Raw genomic sequence first — 23879 nt, 5'->3', positions numbered from 1 at the left:
ATAGTCCAGCTGTGTCAGTATCTCTCTTTGATCCGATGCCCTGGAGGTTTGACTGAGGAAATCCTTTCCTTAGAAAAAATAATAATTATGATGAGTAAGTTCACACGTATTGGTGGCCTTGCACCCCTGGACTCACTGCCCGTGCCCTTTGGCGATCTCGCTCTGCTGGAGCTGGTTCTTCCTGAAAAGTCTGGGTCTTGGTGTTACCCTCCTTAAAATGATGAGGGTCATGTAGACCTCTCGCTGCAAACACAGCCGAGGAGAACAACGAGGTAAGTTGTGGAAAGAGGCGGGCACCGTGAAGACGGGAAACTTTCCACGTGGCTTTATCCTGAGGCTGTGAAAGAAGCTGAAATGCGTGATGCCAACCACAAAGCTCTTTGAGTCTCTATTCCTGCCCTGCAAAGAGGTTCATCCGCACCGTTTTTCTAGACTCCACATGCGTGCATTAATATACAGTATTTGTTTTTCTCTTTCTGACTTACTTCACTCTGTATGACAGACTCTAGGTCCGTCTGCACAGAAGTAGAGGACGGGCGTGTGGACACAGTGGGTGGGGAAGGGGGTGTGGGTTGAATTGGGAGATTAGGATTGACGTAAATACACTACCGTGTGTAAAACAGATAGCTAGTGGGCACCTGCTGTATAGCACGGGGAGCTCAGCTTGGTGCTCAGTGGTGACCTAGACGGGTGGGATGGGGGGCGTGGGAGGGAGGTCCAAGGGGGAGGGGATATATGTATACCTATAGCTGATTCACTTCGTTGTGCAGCAGAAACTAACGCAACGTTGTAAAGCAATTATACTCCAATTTTAAAAAAAAGCTCTTTGAACCCTGCACGCCAGACAAAGCTGAAGCTGAGAAAGTCTGTGTGCGAATTCTCTTTATCTACACTACACCCTACGGGGGGTGGGTGGAGTTGGTCATCGTGGAGCCTGTGGGGGCCACGCGGGAGTTGAATGTAGTTCAGCAGGCTCCTCCCCCAAAGTGAAGCTGCCTTGTCTGTTCTGGCAGAACACAGGAGCTTCTGTGCAGGCCTTAGCAGGAAGCCCAGCCCCGTTGGTGTCGTAGGAAACACGGCCCATAGGTAACCTCACCAGGAGACTGAGAAATGAGCCACCTTCACATGACCTTGTTCCTGAGTCTCCGTTCTCCTTTCTCTTCTCCCACAATAGAATCTAACTCCTAACAAGTGTTCAAATGCTACCGATTTTTTTTAAAATTATTGCACTATTGATCTTACTGCACTAAAATATTAACAGTCATTGGTTTAACAAAGTGCAGTTGCAATTAGCTGGCCACAGCTTGAGTTTCTATGGTAGAGTATTTCAAATTTTCTAAAATATGCTGTGAATATAATTATATTATAAAGGTTTTACCTAAAGAAATGCATGAGTGATCCCTAAAACATTGCCCAAGTCTTGACTTGCTATCCACTTTACTTGCTAATTCTCCAGAGAACAGATTTTCTTAACAAAATTTCAAGCTTTTGAAGTTGATGATTTGCCTTATCAAACTTAAGAACATAAATAATGTTTTGTGTGTAAAAATTTTTAAAAACACCATGTGTACCAGCAAAGTATGAGCCTTACTAGATGTAATCATTTCTCAGACTTATGCTTTATGGCCCAGTAAATGATCATCTTGGTGAACTTACCATGTGCTCTTGAAAAGAATGATATTCTTTAATTATTGCATATGGTGTTCTATAAATATTGATAGGTCTAGGTGGCTGACAGGGTTATTCATATCTTCTATGACTTTACTAAAAATTGCCGGGGGGGTGGGGGGCAGTCTATTAAATGCTGAGAGAGGAGTATTAAAATCTCCAGGTATAATTGGAATTATTCTATTTGTCCTTTGAATTCTCAATTTTTGCTTCATGTATTTTGAAGCTCTGTTATTATTTGCACACCCATTTTTGATTGTTGTATACTCTTGATAAACTGACCTCCTTGTCATTATGAAATATCCCTCTTTATTTTCCAGGAATATTCTTTGTCTTCAAATCTACTTTATTAGTCTTAAGTCAACAAGGAGCAGTGTAAACTAACACGAAAAGTCACTCTGTCTTGTCTGGCAATAACAGGCATTCAATTAATACTTATTGAATATTGACTTTCTAGTGTTTTCTGGAGAGCGAATTGCCAGATAACATCATTTCCTTTATATATAAAAGTATATGTTTCTTTTTTATGCTGTTATTTTAGACATCTCGTAGAGCAGCGGTCCCCATGGCACCCCATGGTTTCGTGGAAGACAGTTTTTCCCCGGACCAGGGGTTTGGGGGGTGGGGGGATGGTTTCGGGATGATTCAAGCACATTACATTAATTGTGCACTTTATTATTATTTCTATTATTTATTGCTACTTTATTGTTATTTCTGTTATTATTACATTGTGGTATATAATGAAATAATTATACAACTCACCATAATGCAGAATCAGTGGGAGCTTGTTTTCACTTGCCACTCACTGATAGGGTTTTTTTTTTTTTTTTTCACTGATAGGGTTTTGATATGAGTCTGCAAGCAATTGATTTATTATGGTCTCTGTGCAGTCAGACCTCTCTGCTAATGATAATCTGGATTTGCAGCCGCTCCCCAGTACTAACATCACCACTTCAGCTCCACCTCAGGTCATCAGGCATTAGATTCTCATAAGGAGCATGCGACCTAGATCCCTCGCATGCGCAGTTCACAGTAGGGTTCGCTCTCCTATGAGAATCTAATGGCCGCCACTGATCTGACCCGAGGCGGAGCTCAGGCGGTAATGCGAGCGATGGGGAGCGGCTGTAAATACAGATGAAGCTTCGCTCGCTTGCCCGCCGCTCCCCTCCTGCTGTGCAGTGCGATTCCTAACAGGCCATAACCAGTAGCCGTCCGTGGCCTGGGGGTTGGGGACCCCTGTCATAGAGGATGAGATGCTATGGATAAAAAGGTATTTACTTTAGGAAGTTAGTAACCTCCCAGGTTAACTGTGCATTGGCCCTAGCCTTGTGATATTTAACACTGAAGGAAGAAAAAGAAAAAGAACCTTATAATACTACAATGAGGAGGTACTCTAAGTTAAATCATAGGAGAAAATAATAATCTGGTTGCACACACAGTGTAGAATGGTTTCAGTAGAAAGGTAATGGAAGAATGGGAGCTTTATAAGCACCTGACTTTAATGATCTTTGCCTACATTTTGACTATTCTCCTGACGTTAATTTAAACCAAAGCTCATTCTCTACATAGCAACCCCCTCCCCCCCCATTTTCTTGAGATATAAGTGACAAATAGCATTGTATTAATCCAAGGTGCACAACATAATGATTTGGTAGATGTATATATTGCCAAATGATCACCACAGTAAGTTTAGTTAACATCTATCACCTCACATAATTACAGTTTTTTTTCTTGTGATGAGAACTTTAAGGTCTACTCGTTTAATAACTTTCAAATATACAATAGACACCATGCCTTATATCCCCAGGGCATATTTATCATATAACTGGAAGTTTACACCTTTTGACTCCCTCAACCGTTTTACCCACCCCCAAACCCCACCACAGGCAACTGCCAAATCTGTTCCCTGTATCTATGAGTTTGGTTTTTCTAGGTTCCTCATGTAAGTGAGATTGTACAGTATTTGTCTTTTTCTTTGTCTGACTTATTTCACTAAGCATAATACCCTCAAGGTCCATCCATGTTGTCACAAATGGTAGGATTTTCTTCTTTTTTATTGGCTGAATAATACTACTGTGTGTGTGTGTGTGTACAGTTGGCCCTTGAACAACACAGGTTTGAACTGCACAGGTCCACTTATACATAGATTTTTTTTTTTGCAATAGTAAATAGTATAGTACTACACAATCAAGAGTTGGTTGAATCTGCAGTTATGGAACAATGGATACAGAGGCACCACAGAACAAAAGGCCAACTACAAGTTACACACAGATTTTTGACTCTTCAGAGGGTCAGTGCCCCTAACCCCTGCATGGTTCAAGGGTAACTGTATATACACCACATTTTTCTGTATCCATCAGTGGACAGTTAGGTTGTCTGTGTGTCTTCGCTGTTATAAATAACACTGCAAGGAACACAGGCGTGCAGATATCTTTTCAAGATAGTGATTTTATTTCCTTTGGATATATACTCAGAAGTGGAATTGCAGGATCATATGGTAGTTCTATTTTGAATTTTTTGAGGAATCTCCATGCTGTTTTCCATAGTGGCTGCATCAGTTTACGTTCCCACCAACAGTGCATAAGGGTTCCCTTTTCTCCACATCCTCACCAACACTTATCACTTGTCTTTTTGGTAGTAACCAACAAGTGTGAGGTGATATTTCATTGTGGTTTTGATTTGCGTTTCCCTGATGATTAGTTATGTTGAGTGCCTTTTCACGTACCTGTTGGCCATCTGTATGTCTTTTTAGAAAAACGTCTATTTAGATCTTCTGCCCACTTTTAGTTGAATTTTTTGCTATTGAGTTGTATGACTTCTTTATAAATTTTGGATATTAGCCCCTTATCAGATATATGATTTGCAAATATTTTCTCCCATTCACTAGGTTGTCTTCATTTTGTTGATGGTTTCCTTTGCTGTGAAGAAGCTTTTTAGTTTGATGTAGTCCCACTAGTTTATTTTTGCTTTTGTTGCTTGTGCTTTTGGTGTCAGATTCAAAAATTCATCCCCAAGATCTATGTCAAGGAGCTTACCACCTATGTTTTCTTAGAGGAGTTTTATGGTTTCAGGTCTCACAGTCAAGGCTTTCATCCTTTTTGAGTTAATTTTTGTGTATGGTGTAAGATTTTGGTCCAGTTTTATTCTTTTGCATGTAACTGTCCAGTTTTCCAGTACCATTTATTGAAGAGACTGTCCTTTCCCCATTGTATATTCTTGGCTCCTTTGTCATAAATTAATTGACCAGTATATCCATGGGTTTATTTCTGGGCTCTCTATTCTGTTCCATTGATCTATATGTCTCCTTTTATGCCAGTACCATACTGTTTTAATTACTATAGCTTTGAAATATATTTGAAATCAGGGCGCATAATGCGTCCAGCTTTGTTCTTCTTTCTCAAGATTTCTTTGGCTATTTGGGGGTCTTTTATGGTTTCATACAAATTTTAGGATTCTTTGTTTTATTTCTGTGAAAAATGCCTTTGGAATTTTGATAGGGATTGCACTGAATCTGTATATTGCTTTGGGTAGTATGAACATTTTAACAGTATTAATTCCTTAAATCCATGAGCACAAACTATCCATTTATTTGTGTCTTCTTCAATTTCTTTTGTCAGTGTCTTACAGTTTTCAAGGAACAGGTCTTTTACCTCCTTGGTTACATTTATTCCTAGGTATTTTATTCTTCCTGATACAATTGTAAATGAGATTGTTTTCTTACTTTCTCTTTTTGATAGTGTGTTATTAGTGTATAGAAATGCAACTGATTTTGTGTATTAATTTTGTATCCTGCAATATTACTGAATTCTTTTATAAGTTCTAACAGTTTTTTGACAGAGTCTTTATGGTTTTCTGCATATAATATCATGTCATCTGCAAACAGTGATAGTTTTACTTCTTCCATTTCTATTTGGATGCCTTTTATTTCTTTTTCTTGTCTAACTGCTCTGGCTAGGACTCCCAATACCATGTTGAATAAGAGTGGTGAGAGTGGGCATCTTTTGTCTTGCTCCTGATCTTAGAGGAAAAGCTCTCAGCTTTTCACCATTGAGTATTATGTTAGCTGTGGACTTGTCATTATATGGCCTTTTCTATGTTGAGGAATGTTCCCTCTGTTTCTGCTTTGTTGAGATTTTTTTTTTTAATAAGTGGATGTTAAATTTTGTCAGATGCTTTTTCTGCACCTATTGAGATGATTATGTGATTTTTGTCCTTCATTTTGTTAATGTGGTATGTCACATTGATTGATTTGCAGGTGTTGAACCATCCTTGCATCCCTGGAATAAACCCCACTTGATCATGGTATATGATCCTTTTAATGTACTGTTGAATTTGGTTTGCTAATATTTTGTTGAGAATTTTTCCATCTATGTTCATCAGAGATATTGGCATGTAATTTTCTTTTCTTGTGGCATCTTTTTCTGGTTTTGGTATCAGGTAATGCTGGCATTGTAAAATGAATTTGGAAGAGTTCTCTCCTCTTATATTTTTTTGGAAGAGTTTTTTAAAAGATTGGTGTTAATTCTTTAAATGTTTGGTAGAATTCACTAATGAAACCAGCTGGTCCTCAGCTTTTCTTTCTTGGGAGGTTTTTAATTACTGATTCGGTTCCCTTACTTGTTATTGGTCTGTTCAAATTTTCTATTTCTTCATGATTCAGTCTTGGTACGTTGTGTGTTTCTAGGAATTAATCCAGTCCTTCTAGGCTGTCCAAATTGTTGGGATTGGCATATAGCTGTTCGTAGTAGCCTCATGATTCTTTGTATTTGTCTGGTATCAGTTGTAATGTCTCCTCTTTAGTTTCTGATTTTATTTATCCTGTCTCTTTTATTTTCTCCTATCACGTCCTACCTGTGAAACTGACAAAGCATGTTTTCTGCTGTGTCCCCTGTACGGCAGTTATATTACTTTATGGCAGTTTAGTTTGGTGGTAATAGCATGCTTTGGCTCCAGATCTGATTTGAGTCCAGCTCGGTAGCTGTGTAATTTCCCACAAGTCACTCAACCTGTTCTCTAAGCATCAGGTTCCTCATTTGTTAAATGGCAGTAATAAAACCTATAGTGAAGGTTCTTGGAAGGATTACATGTAATAATGTGTTCAGTGCACTTAGCCCTCTGCCTGGCACACAGGAAGTGCTCAGTAAAGGACTGTGTGACATTGATAGTGATTGTGGTAAAAATCCTCAAATATTCACAAGATCCTTTGGTGCTCCTCTTCACTTTATAGATTTCTCCTCTCTCCTAATATAGTAACATTCCTCCCATTGCACAAGTAACCCACAATCCTAGTAATTAATTTTTCCTGCAGCAAAAGAAATGTCTTCTTTACTGAATCGTCAATGATGTCACCAGTACTGCCTGAGCAACAGTGTAGACACCTCTCCCAGGTATCTGTGCGGGAGGTCAGCCACAGACGTTGTCAGACCTAATCACCTTTAAGAAGCACCCTGCCACCCTTGGCGGCAGGTGACACTTTCTTCTGAAGTTTTCTGACCTGAGGGTTATTTTCAGGCCGTGGAAAGAAGCAGGAGCACCACCCCTGCGCGGTGGCTGTAAGTGATTCTTGACAGGCTTGGTGATCACATGAGCTCAGTGAGGCAGGGACCTCTTCTTAGGCCACGTGAGTGAGTTGTGAGTAATCTGGGGGAGAGACCTTTCTCTCAATGTATTTTTAAGACAGAGTTTACAGTGTTCCACAGGTACATCCTACATTTTTGTAGTTTCTGCTGAATGATTTAAGGTGAAATTGTCCTGTGACTCACTTGATGTATTTCTTAGACTGAAAATTGCAGTGTTTTAAACATCTCTGGAACATAAGCTCTCAGATGCATGGGTTCTTACCTTAACAATTACCAGCATTTGACTAATAAGGAAGTGCCGTCTTCCTCCTGTTTGTGGTATCACTCGTGACTCAGACGTTCTTCCTGGACAATAAAAATATCCTTGTACTTCATGCAAAATAAAATTCTTCACGTCCTAATTGTTTTTCACAGTCCTCTGAAAATGGGGGGACCCTACGGAGCTCAATAAATAGTTTTTGAAATAAAAAACTGGTGAGCTTTTACCCTAAAGAAAAGTTGCATGTATTTTATTTAAAGTTTTATGCATTTGTAGTAGATATTGTAATCTTTTAATTTGCTCTGTACCCTAACGGGTTACCCTGTGGTCTGACATGGTTATGACGTGGACTGCTGGTTTCCCAGTCCACCTTCTAGAATACATGGTCAGGTTTATCAGCCACCTCTCAGGTAACATGTGGTGGGACCCCTTTTAATACCAGTTTTGGAAGATAGGCCTAACACTTGCGTATTATATCACATTTTTATTTTATAGAGTTATGTTTTGGAGGATATGATTTGACTCACATTTTATCTGAACTATTTAACAACAGTCTTGTTACAATAGGGTTCTACAGTATTTCTTTCATTAACTTGTCCTCAGCTTCTCCCTAATTTGTTATTTTCTCTACATTCTCTCTGTCTTTAGGGTTACTATCTGTTTTGGGTTAAAGGAATATTTTCTTGGACACAAAAATGCATCATCAACCAAAACAAAAAAGCTATTCTCCCTTGATGTGTCTGCCTCCTTCTTCCTGATCCTGGGATGACGAGACTAAAGTTTCCAGCTGGATCTGTCAGTCAGCATTTCTGGGATAAATTAAGTGAGCACACTTGATTGAGGTGTAGCTGGACTGTATCACTGTCTTCCTATTATCCTAGGAGATCAAAGCTGAGCACAAATAGAGGCTTAGTCTTTAAAATATTCAAAACAGATGGCTAGTTCTTTGCGGTGAAAATTCAGGTTTTAAGGCAAACCACTTGTTAGCAAGACTTCATTTCTTTTCATTGAAAGATAGTCAACACTGAACATATACCTCTCTCTCTTCTTCAAGACTAGAACCACACACTTTCTGCATGAGGAGGGGTTTGGCAAACCCCAAAAGCTGTTACACTGTCTGGGTTCCTTTTCATGTGAATATAAAATAAGATACTCAGATTTTTCTTTTGGTATTTTGGGTATTAAATGAAAAAATCTTAAATGTTTAAATTCTCATAGTCATTTTGTTGGTGGGTCACTATTTGAAATCTAGTATTCACACTGTTACATCCTCCAGAATTGAACCAGAGTGTTTATCCCTGACTTCATATTTTTACAAACTAAAATGCACATTCTCCACAGTCTATTACTGACACCTGGGTCCTGAGGTCATACAGAATAAGTCCGTAAGTGCGGTTTGAAGTTTTTATTGTTTGGTTTAAAACTGACTGAAATGAGAAAATTAACTCAAAAATATTTATTGGGAGTCTCCTATGTACCTACACTGCACTAGGTACATGGGTTGAAATACATGTTTCAAGACTATAAAAACAAATACTAAAGGACAGATTTTCTCCAACAGAAAAAATTATACGAGGTGCCGTAGGAAAACCCAGGTCTGCACCAGAGACTCAAGGGCTCACAGAGGAGGTGACACTTGTGCCGCATCTTGAAGGAGCAGCAGGCGATTGCCAAGCAGATACACTGTAAATCTGTTGAACTCTCAGTAGCTTCCTGTGGTTACTGCTTAGGGTGTGAATTAATTCTCTATTGCTGCATAACGCATTACCCCAAAACTTGGCAGCATTGAAAGCAATACACCCCTGTTAGGTCAGTGGTTTCTGCAGGTCATGAATTCGGAAGCAGCTTGGCTGGGTAGCTCTTGCATGAGTGTCTCTGGGGTTGCAGTCAGGATGTCAGCTGGGTCTGTAGTTGTCCAGAGCTTGGTGGGGACGGAGCATCCGTTCCAGGATGCTCACCCACAGCTCATACCGGCAGGAACCTTCAGTTCCTCACCATCCGGACCCAAAATGAGTGATTCAAGAGAAGGGAGCAAGGAGGAAGCCACAGTGACTTTTATGACCCATTATCGGAAGTCACACACCACCACCTCTACTGTGTTCTGTTCCTTCAGCGCAAGGCACTGAGACCATCTGCGCTGAATGGGCCAGAGCGTCTTAGGCTTTACTTTTTGAGGGGAGGCATGTCAAAGCACGTGTGGACTTAGTGCCAACCTCCACAGGTGTTGGGGCAGGGTGACAAGCCACATGGCTGGTGCCGCCAGCGCGGGTGGATCACGATGACCTTTGTGTGCCGTGGCGACCTGTGGAGGGTGGCCAGGAGGGATGTCAGAGCTTCTGGCTCTGTCCTGGAGGAGGCCATGCGGCCTGGATGCCGCGGCGGTGGAAGGGATGGAGGATCGCCCAGCGGTGGAAGGGATGGAGGATCGCCCGTGTGCTCATCACCGGGAAGCTTAGTTCTCAGAAACGTCCCAGACAGAGAACACAGCCCGAAAGCCCCACTGTGGTTCAGAAAGGTAACTTGCCTACAGGCGCTGTTCACATAAACAGCCCTGCACAAGCCCACGTGTTCCACGGTGGCTGTGGCGCTTGGACGCCGAGTGACTTCGGTCCAGGCACATTCACGGCCCGGGTCACCTCCCCGGGCATTGAATTTTTCGTTTAGAAAGTGGGGCAAGGAGGCAGGTGTCGATGACCTCGATGATCGCTAAAATAACCTTCTCTGTGCTCAGAACTTAGTGTTTTATCCTTGTTTAACCTTGAGAATGTTTGACTCAATAGAAACATTTAATCTGTTCACAAACATCTAAATCAATCAGGTTATACCAATGTCAAGGGATTTTCACTGAATATTTGCTGGAGCTGAAACTAAGTTAATGCAGTTTCTTTATCAGTTTTCCATGCATGCGGTTGAAAATGTCCATCTTTTTCCATATTCTTATTTTACTGAATCATTTTAGTATCAATTCTTTTCCATATTTAAACTTTATAATGACTTTATTTATCAATCAGGAATTTTGTCCAGGTCAAATTTTACTAATTAGAACTTTCTGCAACTGTGAATTTTCTTTTTATGCCCATTGCCAAATCCAGTTTTCTATTTAGCCAATGTTTTGTTTTGTGTTGATATTACTATTAATACAAGTACTATTCATTGTGAATTGAATTTTTGAACAGTAATTATTATTTATTTCTTAAGTAATCTGTAAGAAAATTATAAGCATTTCCTCCCTAATATTATAGTTACCCTGTTATCTGGAATAGGTCTACTGTAGAGATTGGCAAACCTTTTTATAAAGGTCCAGATAGTAAATGTTTTATACTTTGTGAACTTTACTCTTTGTCAAAACTATTCACCTCTGCTCTTGCAGTGGGAAAGCAGCCTCAGACAATATGTAAATGAGTGAAGGTTAATATGACTATGATTAATGTAACTTTATTCATGGGCTCTGAAATTTGATTTTCAGATAATCTCCACATGTCACCAAGTACCCTTTTGATTTTTTTTCCAACCATTTGAAAAACCATTCTTAGTGATGGACTGTACAAAAGCAGGCAGTGATGCTGGATTTGGTCCATGGACTGTCATTTATTTACCGACCTCTGGTCTATTATGTCGCTTTTCCAGTTCTTCTTTGTGCTTCTCATCTCTTCATGGGCCATTTTGTAGCCATCTGGTCATTGGTGGGGCTCAGTGCAAATGATAGGGTTAAGGTGTCCTCAGGGTCAGAATGTCAGCTGGAGTTATCAAGAGTACCTTGCATTTTACATGTGCTCAAATCCTCACACGGATGAGAATTGTCATTCCCATTTTACAGATGGTAAAACAGGTTCTTGGAAATAATAATGGTGAATAATTATTGAAGAAGCTTACCATGTGATGGACACGTGGATTATTACAGTCTCATAAAGTATACTATCCTCAGAGTAATTTGTCCCAGGTCTCATAGCTAGAAGGTTGCAGGCCCCAGAGGTAAGCCAGTCTGTCTCCAGAGCCCATGCTGTTAACTGCTTTGTGGCTTTGCAGTGTTTCACAGAGTCATCAACGCAGTGCAAAGATATTGTAGCACACAACATGAGTGATACAAATCTGTCTCTGGCAAGGGTAGCCTCTGGGTAAAAAAGCCTTTTTTCACCACAGTTTCTGAAACTAGATGCCCAGTAATTAACATAATCACCAGCCAAGGGCCTGCATGCATATGGCTGCGGTGTTTGAATGGTCGTGTTAATGGCCGTGGCCGTTGCCCTGGCCACAGCCAGTCACATTGCCTTCCCTGGCACTAAAGAGTGACACCCCTGTGTCTGCTTAACATGTGGTGCTGTAAGGTGTGAGATGCCACAGCTGCTCTTGCCAGAGAAGTGTTCAAGTAGATAAAATTCCTAGTTAAGATCATGAGATGCTGAGGACCACCTCAGTGAATTCCATGGCTAATTAAAAATTTTCCATGAGGGAAGCAACTAACCTAATCATAGGTAAGAGAAGCAGCTGGGAAAACAACCATGCTTCCCTGGAACATACAAGTCGTCGTTGATGCAAGAGATGCTACGATGCAGGAGTTCCAGTTCAGAGGAGCCTGGGCCCTCCCAGTCAGACCATTCCGTGTGTGTGTGCGCGCGCCCTCCCAGTCAGACCACATTCCGTGTCTGTGCGCGCGCGCCCTCCCAGTCAGACCACATTCCGTGTGTGTGCGCGCGCCCTCCCAGTCAGACCACATTCCGTGTGTGTGTGCGCGCGCCCTCCCAGTCAGACCACATTCCGTGTCTGTGCGCGCGCGCCCTCCCAGTCAGACCATTCCGTGTGTGTGTGTGTGTGTGCGCGCGCCCTCCCAGTCAGACCATTCCGTGTGTGCGCGCGCGCCCTCCCAGTCAGACCACATTCCGTGTGTGTGTGCGCGCGCCCTCCCAGTCAGACCATTCCGTGTGTGTGTGTGTGTGTGTGCGCGCGCCCTCCCAGTCAGACCATTCCGTGTGTGCGCGCGCGCCCTCCCAGTCAGACCACATTCCGTGTGTGTGTGCACGCGCCCTCCCAGTCAGACCACATTCCGTGTGTGTGCGCACGCGCCCTCCCAGTCAGACCACATTCCGTGTGTGTGCGCGCGCCCTCCCAGTCAGACCACATTCCGTGTGTGTGTGCGCGCCCTCCCAGTCAGACCACATTCCGTGTGTGTGTGCACGCGCCCTCCCAGTCAGACCACATTCCGTGTGTGTGCGCGCGCCCTCCCAGTCAGACCACATTCCGTGTGTGTGTGCGCGCTCTCCCAGTCAGACCACATTCCGTGTGTGTGTGCGCGCGCCCTCCCAGTCAGACCACATTCCGTGTGTGTGTGCGCGCGCCCTCCCAGTCAGACCACATTCCGTGTGTGTGTGCGCGCCCTCCCAGTCAGACCACATTCCGTGAGTGTGTGCGTGCGCCCTCCCAGTCAGACCACATTCCGTGTGTGCGCGCGCGCCCTCCCAGTCAGACCACATTCCGTGTGTGTGTGCGCGCGCCCTCCCAGTCAGACCACATTCCGTGTGTGTGTGCGCGCCCTCCCAGTCAGACCACATTCCGTGTGTGTGCGCGCCCTCCCAGTCAGACCACATTCCGTGTGTGTGTGCGCGCGCCCTCCCAGTCAGACCACATTCCGTGTGTGTGTGCGCGCGCCCTCCCAGTCAGACCACATTCCGTGTGTGTGTGCGCGCGCCCTCCCAGTCAGACCACATTCCGTGTGTGTGCGCGCCCTCCCAGTCAGACCACATTCCGTGTGTGTGTGTGCGCGCCCTCCCAGTCAGACCACATTCCGTGTGTGTGTGCGCGCGCCCTCCCAGTCAGACCACATTCCGTGTGTGTGTACGCGCCCTCCCAGTCAGACCATTCCGTGTGTGTGTGCGCGCCCTCCCAGTCAGACCACATTCCGTGTGTGTGTACGCGCCCTCCCAGTCAGACCACATTCCGTGTGTGTGTGCGCGCGCCCTCCCAGTCAGACCACATTCCGTGTGTGTGCGCGCCCTCCCAGTCAGACCACATTCCGTGTGTGTGTGCGCGCGCCCTCCCAGTCAGACCACATTCCGTGTGTGTGTGTGCGCGCCCTCCCAGTCAGACCACATTCCGTGTGTGTGTGCGCGCGCCCTCCCAGTCAGACCACATTCCGTGTGTGTGTGCGCGCACCCTCCCAGTCAGACCACATTCCATGTGTGTGTGCGCGCGCGCACATGAACGTACGCGTGTGTCTTAACACGTGAGCCTGTTGCTTTATTCTCGTGCACAGAAATGTATGATCATTGAGACAGGCATGGTAATGGAGTCAGGGAAAGCTGAAAACCTCCAGGTGCACAGAACGTGCAGCACTGGACTCACAGGATAGCCTGAAACACACGTGCCCACTGTAGGATGACTCTGCACTGTTCTTTGAAATGGCACATCTGGGAAATGATATGTGGACGGCTTGCTAGACAAATGACAGAAATGTATCAGACCAAGTGTCATGAGCTTTTACTGCTTAGATCAATAAGATGGCAGAGACTTTGCTCCCCATGTTTCTGTTTCTTGTCAGCAGTAGCATCTCATATATAAGAAGGTAATAGCTGCTAGAGCCCGCAAGGCAACTGAGTATGAAGAATCCCCCAAAATTGTGTGATGCATACATTTGGGCAGTTTGCTTAAAGCACAGAGAGAGCTTTTCCTCCTGTTCGTTGCTGTTCAAGTCCACAACACCAAAAGTATACTCCCTGGAAGGAAACCAGGGAAAGCACTAATAACATGGACAGATTAACATGGTGAAGAAAGGTGTTTCTGCGTTCTCCTCTCCCTTTTCTTCTTTGCTTGCTTTCTAGAGTTGGGAGTTTCTGTTTCACTTGTCCGTTGTTTTCTGTTTTCTAAACACCCATAAAGTGTTAGGTCCTCTGATTCTATCAGAAACATGGTCTCTATCCTTTGTATTCCCTCACTAAAATTGCTACAAAATTTGGATGTGGGTCCATGTGCATGATAGGTTTTTTATGAGTACTAAAAGGTGGGGCTAGAGCCTGGTAGGTAAAACCAATACGAAGATTCTGCACAAACTTAACTTTTTTCCCCCGCTATCAGGTCACTTTACAACTCTACCAGAAGCTGCTTATTCTTTGTTACATCAGGTAGCCTCACATGCTTCAGTCTAGATGTACCCCCATTTCTGGTTCCTTGGAACTTTCCCCTTGGACTGCCCGCACCCCATTTTTTTACTTGCCGTACTCTGCAGTTTTTCCCTCAGGGTCTCTCGGCTCAATTGGAATGTGCGGGTTTGCTCTTTCTCACCATTCCATATCTCGCATCCCAGTGGGACCGCCCTGCTCTGACCCTACACTTCAGAATTGATCTTCAGTCAGCACTTACTGAGCCCTGTGTTGGATCAGGGGGATCCGGGGAATCAGGGCACAGGGGCCCTTCTTCCGGAGAAGGGCCTGGAGTGCCCCAGATTATTTAATCTTGAATTACCCTGGCTGTTACCTTATATAATATCAGCCACAATTTGTAGGACTTCTGGTATTTCTGAGCTGAACCTCTTTTGTCATAATCACTGTTATATCCTCCAGTAATAAAGCTTTGCTTAAACCTCAGCAACTAGAAACATTGAAATGGTGATGTCTATCAGAGTTTGTGTCACGCTAATGAATTTTAACTTTCAGAAGTAGGGGGAGGAGAGATTAATTCAGTGATTGTGTGGAGGTTTTATTCCCAAATAAAGAAAATGGGTAGAGAAAAACAGTCTTCCTAATTTTTGTTTTTCCCAAATCTTTTTCTTCCACCCAAAGCCTGGATTACTCCCAAGGTGGAAGGGGTGATGTCTGGAAATCGTTAATCCATGGGTTTTGTTCATGGTGTATAAAATTTTCAGAAGGAATTTGCTTTTGCAATATGATTTCCTGATTGACTGTGGCAGACATAAATCCAGCAAGGACAGCTCTGTCAGAGCAGCCAAGATCCCTCTTAGATTCTCAGATATATGACAGTTCTGGTGTGTGTGTGTGTGTGGAGTGGAAATGAAGATTCTTCATGTGGGTGGGTCAGGAGGAGAGATGGAGAAGGGGGGCCCTGGGCACAAGCAGAGCAGCGGGTGGAGGTGGGGCGCACCAGGCCAGCCCCCAGAACCCAGCACTAGTTCAGCCCGGAGAGAGTGAAGGAGATGCCCTTGGTGCCGCCTGCCCTGGTACTGGTTTCTGTTCTTGAAGGGCTCTTTTATGATATTCTGAAGCATTTCCATCCTCCCAGTTAAGCAGAGTGCTAAGCTATCCTAAAGCTGAATTCCGGGCTAAGGGCCATTTTGCACAGATCTTTCTTCCCATCCTGCCGGCCTCCTCTCGCCACTGCAGGTGTATACATGTGCCTCCTTATACACACCGACTCACAGGTGTTTCAGCCTGTCACAGGTCATGTCCTGGCTGTTTCTGACTTCAGCATTAAGAGATTCAATTCCTGTGTGTAGCCTGTCTTTCTCTAGTAGCACAGATACCCGTCTCTGATGTGTACACACAGCTACAGGTACATGTCTATCTTCCCCTGCCTTCCAGGTGATAGGGAACCCCTCCCTCCCACCTGTACCCCCAAGGCCAGGTTCCTGTGAAGCCAGCTTCCTGTGAAGCGCTGTGTGATGGGAAGCCAAAGCCTGTGGACACACAGTGACTCTCTGGAGCTGCAGCCGTCGCAAGCTTTCAGCTGGAGACGCTGCGTGTCTGCAGTCTGTGCTGTGGGATGTGATGCTAGAGCTGCAGCCGTCGCAAGCTTTCAGCTGGAGACGCTGCATGTCTGCAGTCTGTGCTGTGGGATGTGATGCTGGAGCTGCAGTCATGCTGTGACTAATGGCCAGTTGTCCGTGTCTGCTCCTCCAGCTTCTCTGTGTGTACACGCACACACACCTGCTTTTAACCCAGCCTTGAAATAACTGCCAATCACAGGGGAGTCTCCTCCAGAGACTGGCCTCCGCTTGGGAGCCCTTGTACAGATAAGCTATCAAATCTCCTAGTCACCAGATAAGCGTACTTGGCTCTTTGCTCCTCTGTCTTCCTGTGGCCCGCAAGGCCAAGGCGGAGCGATTGGGTGGGCTCCCTGTAATCTAGACTCGCATCCTTGGTTACTTATCGAGACCCTAGCCAGGTCAGGAGGTTCCTTTTGTGCACCCGGCACAGCTCGGGTTGGCCTTCCTTCTACTCCCAGTGGCTAGAGAGAGAAGAAAGTGAACTGTCCTGATAAGGTCATTACTGTGTTCCACACAGGAGGCAACAAGCGTGTTACTGCTTTTCACATCCATCCCTCTGTCTTGTGAAGGTGTAATAATGCTGAGAAGTGCTTGACTGCAGCACTAGCACAGCAGGAGCCCTTCAGGCGCCAGAGCTCAGAGGACCAGGCGGAGCAGATGTCGTCAGCCGCAGCATGAGGGTGTGTGCACGGGCACGGGAGGGTGGAGGCCACCGTTTTCGCCTGTGGCCAACTGCCTACCTGGTTTTTCCTTTGAAATTCAGCATCGGCCTTCAGTTGCCTGGCCTGTTCAAAAAGTGTGAACCTCTCTTCTCCCTCTTTTGCCTTATTTTCTTTCCCATGCCCAGACTTTTTTCCCCATAATTTGTAAGTCATTAGTGTATAGCCCTGGAACTTCACTGTACTGTGGGGAAGTCCTGTAAAATATATACACACATACACACACAAATATTTAACCCACTACATTGTTTACTAAAGTACAGTAAATGATTTATTGTGGAAAGGCAAGCCTCAAGCCAAGAACTAAACCAAAGGTGCTTTCCCATCTCTATTGAAAGAGCGGGGAAGAAGAGCTGCGGGACACGCGCCCCTGGCATCTCTGAGTCTAGTCGCGCTGATAGTCACCTCCCTGTGCCTCATCTGCCCACCCCCCAGGGTGCACACTATGCGTCCCCTCCTGTCCCCTCCACTAGTCAGCGCGTGATGGCTTCGGTGCCTCATGCAGCATTTTCTCCACTTAACGCCCATTGATGTGCACTGTCTTCGTCTGTACTCACTTGTCTGCCTTCTTGTTGGTGAATGACCTTATTTTCCTCTATTTTACAAGTTTCCAGATACTGAAGCAAGTCCTTGCAATACCTCCAGCCTTAAGCTGCTCTCATGGCCATGAAGAGGTGGGCTCAGCAGGAGGCTTCTTCCCTCACTGGCGGGGCCCACACACTCTGCTCTCTATTTGAGTAGGATTCCTTGCACCGAATACAATAGGATAGGTTTTAACTGAATAAGGAGCAAATAGGTAAAATGCAGTTAGCAGCTCTGTAGTTCAGATTTCAAGATTCATTTTATTCTAAACTCTGTTTCCTATCTCCTTACAACTTTGAGTACAGAATATTTGTCTCCATATCTGGGTCAAGAAATAGGGGATGTTTTGTTTTGCTGGAGTGGTAATGCATGCTTAAAGGAAAATTGACAACAGATTTCTGAGTTGTAAAACTAAGAGGAGATGATCACATTTTATTTTTTAAAATGATTCCCACTGTTTTTTTCATGTTTCAAACCTTTTGCCGTTTTCAAAGACACATTTAACTTTAACAAACCATAAAGCTCTTTAAATCTGAAACCTTTGGAGAGAGTTTTTACTTTTAGGACCCAGCATTTCTATATGTGGTAAGATTTCTGATTAATGTTTATTGATCTCAGTCACCTAGTGTCACCACACCAAACTTGGATCTGCTCACCCACACGCAGCAAAGCCAGTCTACTGACACCGGGTTGTGGTGAAGGAAAGTGCAGCGTTTATTGCAGGGCCAGGCAGGGAGAACGGGCAGCTCGTGCTGAAAACCCACACTCCCCGATGGCTTTCAGGGAAGGGGTTTTAAAGGCAGTGTGTGTGAGGGAGAGGGTCGCAGGATGCATGATCAGCTCGTGCGCAGTTCTCAGATTGGTTGGCAACAAGGTGAAGTTTCGAGCATCACCAGTCTTCCGCTTTCAACCAGCCTGGGGTCTACATTCTCTGATGGTCAGTAGTTTTCATCTGTGGGGGTCTGCTTCCTCTAAAAACAGCTTAGGAACGGGTGTCAGGCCTTTATCCGTATCTTCCAGGGAACAGGGAGTTTGGTGGCTCTGCTGTGTGGCTGGTGTGCAGTCTGAATTGTTACCAGGTTCCTGACCCAGAGCTCTTCTTCGCTTCTACGTCTTCACATTTCCTGGTCATTCACTCTGGAGTCAGCCTCCTGAGACTCAGGAGAGGGCTGAGAGACTAAAGCAAAAGGCTTTTACTTCGAAGGACATGGACACAGGGGCTTGCACATGGTTTCAGTACCCCCTTTTCCTTGGTGCTCCTCACTCTTAGGGGAACAGGTTCAGGATGAGAAACGGGATAAAGTTTCCCCTAGAGAGGTTAATCACAAACTGTCGACAGAGGAGGTCAGTTTTAGGGGGACTCGGTTTCACTAGTGGCCCTGGATGTGAACTCCTAGTGGTACTTACTCACTTGTTAAAGAACAGTGAGGCAGACTTCATTCAGGATCATCATGATGGGTTTAGGGGCCAATGCAGTGGGGTTTTGCAGTGAGGGAGAGAGAGACAGTGCCCAACTCTGAATACAACAAGGAAAAGTGGGAATTTACAGCCAAGGAGCAGGTGGGGGTCAGTGGATGGACACTTCCTAAGGAGGAAACATCAGGGATAGGGGGAGATTCTGGCTAAACCAACCTAACTGGACTCTTGCCTAAGGCAGGCAGAGTAATCAGACATCGCCCCGGGAATAGTGGGCGATGAGGGACGTCGTCAGATACAAACCAACTTAGAATTCCTGGGGGAATTGGACAATACAGAGATGAACATGAACGCGCAAAAGTCAGGGCCCAGTTGAGAAGAGAGGTCAGGGGAGCCTGACCCACATTTGGTCAACGAGAAGACCTTTGTCCCCAGGATATAGGTGAGGGGAATGAGAAAGTTAATTGAGCCTAAGTGATTGCCTGGTTAGTTATTCCATTAACTAAACAAGTGGCAATAGTAGATTATCTGTAAGAGATGCTGAGGAAGGGACCCTGCTTAGTACAGAACTAATATTCTAAGTACTTAGTAAATATTTATAGCATAAGAAATGTCATTCTGGGTTTTGTATTTGTCGTGACTTTTTGTTTTGGAAGATAAAGTAAGACAGTCCCATTCTATAAAGTTTGTTTGAGGAGTCAAATAGACACACATGAAAAATGGTTATGAAGTGGGGGGTCAGGATTTGGAGCTCTGAACTTTCTTGCCTTTAGCTTTAGGTTATCTTTTTAACTTTTCATGAAACTTTAGAAATTGACTTCCCCCTAAAAGAGATTTTTTTTTCAAAGACTGTAGCCCCCTCACTAAGCACAAACTCAGGCTAAAGCTGCTGAAACTTTCCAGATTCCCATTGTTAACAATAAGGTTTGTTTTTTGATGAAGGTCATACAGGTGTATCTCATGAACCCTTCTGTAGCCTGGCTTTATATCAGTTATTATGAGGGTGTGACCTGAGAGGCATATGTTTATCCGGTGTCTCTCTCGCAGGAGAAGTATAAGATAGAGGGCTATTCTCGAAGGCACGTTTGTTTTCAGCTTGCTAGGATTACAAATGAGTAAGGACCATAACACCAAAAACATGTAGGGGGTCCACTGAGTATCCTTCTGTTTGTGCTCCAAATGGGAAGGCTAAATTAAAAGGTGGGATCTCAGAGACCACTAAGAATAAACAGGTTGTTGAATTTTATAACCTTATATGTGAAGACTAAGTCAAACTAAGCCTCAAATCAAGGTAAAGAGGTTGATTTAGCAATTTAAGGCTCTGCCTAAAGTAAACTTCAAAACTAAAGTTAAAGCAAAGAGAAATCCTGAATATACGCATTTTAATTCTTATATACACTCAACACATTAGTTCCATTATTTCATGATTTTTTTTTAATGCAGAACAGGACCACATCTCATTCTTAATACTCCTGCCAGCAAAAGCTGGCTGGCTATGGCGTGGCACAAAGGCATTCACTGAATGTTTGTTAAGTGAATTGCATAATTTTTTTAGTGTCACTGTGTGTGATTTGATATGCAGTATATCTAGTTAATGTAGCAAAAATATCATGACAGTTTACTATATTTGTTCAAAGAACCACATTCTTGCACAAAGTAGCTGCATTTAAGTGAGAAAGTAACACAAAGGTCCAAAACTTTGTGAAGAGACCTAGTACCGTCCTTCATCTTCCTGATCCTGACGTACACTGTGACCAAGAAGGTAAAGTCAGTTCTTGAGAGAAAAGACTTTGAGGCTAGACCATTGAATTTTATTCCCTTGCTTCCTTTTTTACTTTTCAGAGTTTAGCTATCTGCTGGGGCCTCTGGACAAGAATGTCATTAAAAGAATAATGTTTCTGGGAAGTTAATATGTTAGTTGTTCCGGGACTTCTTTGGTGAACCTACACTGGGGGACAGTGGTGTAATGGTGACCCAGTGAGAAGTCAGAACTGCTACTGACATTGACGCAGTAAGCCAGGGACAGCTGAACCTGCCTCCGAGGACTTCTGCAGACAGAAAGAAGAGTAAGAGGATTTTGGAGTGACAGAGGAACCATAGTAAATATAAAAATAATTTGCCAGGAACACAGTAAACGATCAATAAATGTTAGCTTGAAAAAACAGTGGCATCTTCCAAACAATAAAATATTAGTACTGCAAGGGCAAATGCCTTAAGTCCCAAGTGATATTCAGTACAAGGTATACCTTTCCTCTCAGAATGAGCTCCCAGAATGTGCCGTAACCAACCCACCTATACTTAGGTTAAAGATCTGGTACAGAAACAGTGGAGTGGGGAGAAGGGGGCAGGCCATGGAATTGACTGGAGGGGCCTTTCACTGAACATCCCATCCTGGTCCAAGAACATGTGTTCCCATGTCTTAGATAAATGGGTTGCAGAAACGGGATGCTGTAGAATTTTCAGTTGCAATCGGGATCGAACAATAGAGGAGCAGCTGGTCTGTCTTCCAAAAGATCTCTAGCCATCTAACCTGCTCCAGTGGAAGGGAGGTTAAAATAAACACCTTCCGGAGGTCACTGTCTTCCATCACCACGTGTCATCAAATGCTGGCCTCTGAAGCCCATTTGAGGGCCTGATACATAAATAAATCCTTGCAAGAAGAAACAAAGCTTTCAGTACGTCAACCAGAAAGCTCTCATTCCCTTTTATAATTTAAATTATTTTCCTTAACAGCTCGGTAAATGTAGGATTGGGGGGATATTGACATTTTGGCATTATATTTGATAAAAGCAGAGGTTATCTTGACAAGTTCATTTTTTAACTTCTTTATGCCAAAAAAAAGATAGATAATTCTAATTCTGCATAGCTGTAGAACTAATGTGGTCTGACCGCATTACTGACAGCTTTTGGTAGGACTTCTTGCCAATGTACTGAGGTTGTATGTGGACAAAAGACATAACCTCTGGATCCTGTAAGGCAGCTTCTTCCTACTTGGCAAGTGTCCCTCTTCCCTCTTGAGATTAGGCAGTGGCAGTTCTACCTTGTGGGAAATGCAGTTTCTTTTCTGAGTGGCCTGCCCAAGTTAAATGGGGAGAAGGAAGAGATAAGGACATTTCCCACGTGACTGACATGGTTAAATGTGTTCCAGAGAGACCATGGTGACTTTTTTTTTTTTTTTTTTTTTCTTGATGGATAGATTTGAGAACTCTGCTGGTTGGGCAGTTTCATACACTTTCACCGAGTAAGCTCTATAGTTTTTTTGTTTTGTTTTAAAAAAGCGACTCCTTTTGACATGAGAAGAAAGGGCATCTTGGTCATTGCATGGAATGAATTTTTATCCTTGAAAAATTTTTCAAATTCCATCATTTTTTAACTTTTCAATTGGACTTTGAAAAATTTCAGAGTGCAAAACACTACATATTTTGTAATCTGTCAGCACCTCAGCATGAAATACATTTTAAGTCAGTTTGAGATTCATCTCTGATTAAGAACAGGGACCTAAAAAGTCCACTTTTTCATTCCCAGTCATACAGCAGTGAGCTAGTATCTTTCCAGATTCCATTTTACTGTGAAAAATTTGACCTCTCCACTACCACCATTTATCACATTGTCTTCTTCCTCAGTGCTCGTGCTTTTTTATGTCAGTTTTCCAACTCAAACAGTAATTACCTAAGATACCAGCTCTTTCAGCCTTGCAGCCCAGATGTGATGGCAACTATACACAGACACACACACAAAGAATGGGAGTAAGTTGCACAAATCCAGTGAAAATCCCCAAAGTGATTTTTTTAAATCAATGTGTCCGTGAAAGAAGCTAGAGGAGGCCAAGCTAAAAACATGGGAAATGAAATAGGGCTGCAGTGCTCGGAGGCACGAGGGGTGTGGTAGGAGAGCCATGACTAGACAGTTGGGATATTGATGTGCAAGGTGAACATGCGTTTAAAGGAGAGGTGCCTTGAACTTGCCGTCAAGGATTCTGCTTTGGAACTCTTTCTAAATCTTCTACACTGAATGTGCATTTGTGGCCAGGAATAAAAGTCGTTTTTGAGAGATTAGTGTTGTTTGTGGAAAGCTATCCGACTTCCGCGCTCTCCAAATCCTCCGCAAAACACTCTGGTCCTTCTGTGGTTGCCAGTGTTGATACCACGGGTATCACAGGACTCGCGCCACGAGCCTGCTGATTAGGGGTCCCTTACAGAGCCCAGAGCCTTCCACCCCAGCCCCTGAATGTGTAACCTTTATCCTTAGAGAAGTGTGTGTGTGTGCGTGTGTGTTTTAAAAACAATAATAATGCTGAATTTATTCACTTTCTCTGGTTTGTCTAGACAGGCTCCAGTTTCTATATTGTATTATACCACATAGGCCTAAACTCTGAACTCTGATCTCTCTAGTAAGTTAAAGATTGTTTTAGACACTAAACCCTGGCTCTTCCCTCTCTTAACTGTTTTATGGAAATAGTATTAGAAACAGAGGAAATGCGATATATTTATAAAGCAACCATTAAAAATCATGTTTTCCAGGAATACGTAATGTGAATAGTACTCACAATATAACACTAAATGGATAAACAGGGTATTAAGCGAAACGTGAAGTATGATACTGTTAAAAGTTGATTTATGTAAGTTTATAAAAAGACTTGGAAGAAAATCAGCAAAATGTTGCAAGTGGTATTCTTGATGGAATACCTATAGGCTATTTATTATTTCTTTTATATTTTCCCCCATACTTTTCAGAGTAAAATATGCATTGATTTTGCAATAAAAAGCATAAAACTTTATTTTAGAAACTCTTAAAAGGAAATAAAGGCAAGCAGCAGGGGAGTCCGCTGAGGGGGCCAGGAAGAAATCAGCGTCACTGTTGAAAGTAATACCAGGCCTTGTTTCTGTTGACTTGAAGATTAGTGAGCTCCTTGTTCATTAGGTGGGTCAGAGGCGTCCTGTTGGTGA

The 23879-nt window shown here is 43.6% G+C and overlaps 1 protein-coding gene across 7 annotated transcripts in view; it reads left to right on the top strand.

Annotated features, from left to right (window-relative positions):
- The window catches only part of ERC1 (ELKS/RAB6-interacting/CAST family member 1), a 423805-nt gene that overhangs the window by 362699 nt on the left and 37227 nt on the right, over nt 1–23879 (top strand). The window lies entirely within an intron of this gene.

The sequence above is a fragment of the Balaenoptera ricei genome, chromosome 10 (assembly GCF_028023285.1).
Source record: "Balaenoptera ricei isolate mBalRic1 chromosome 10, mBalRic1.hap2, whole genome shotgun sequence".
In the NCBI taxonomy this organism is placed as follows: domain Eukaryota; kingdom Metazoa; phylum Chordata; class Mammalia; order Artiodactyla; family Balaenopteridae; genus Balaenoptera; species Balaenoptera ricei.
This window is presented reverse-complemented; position numbering and strand designations above follow the sequence as displayed.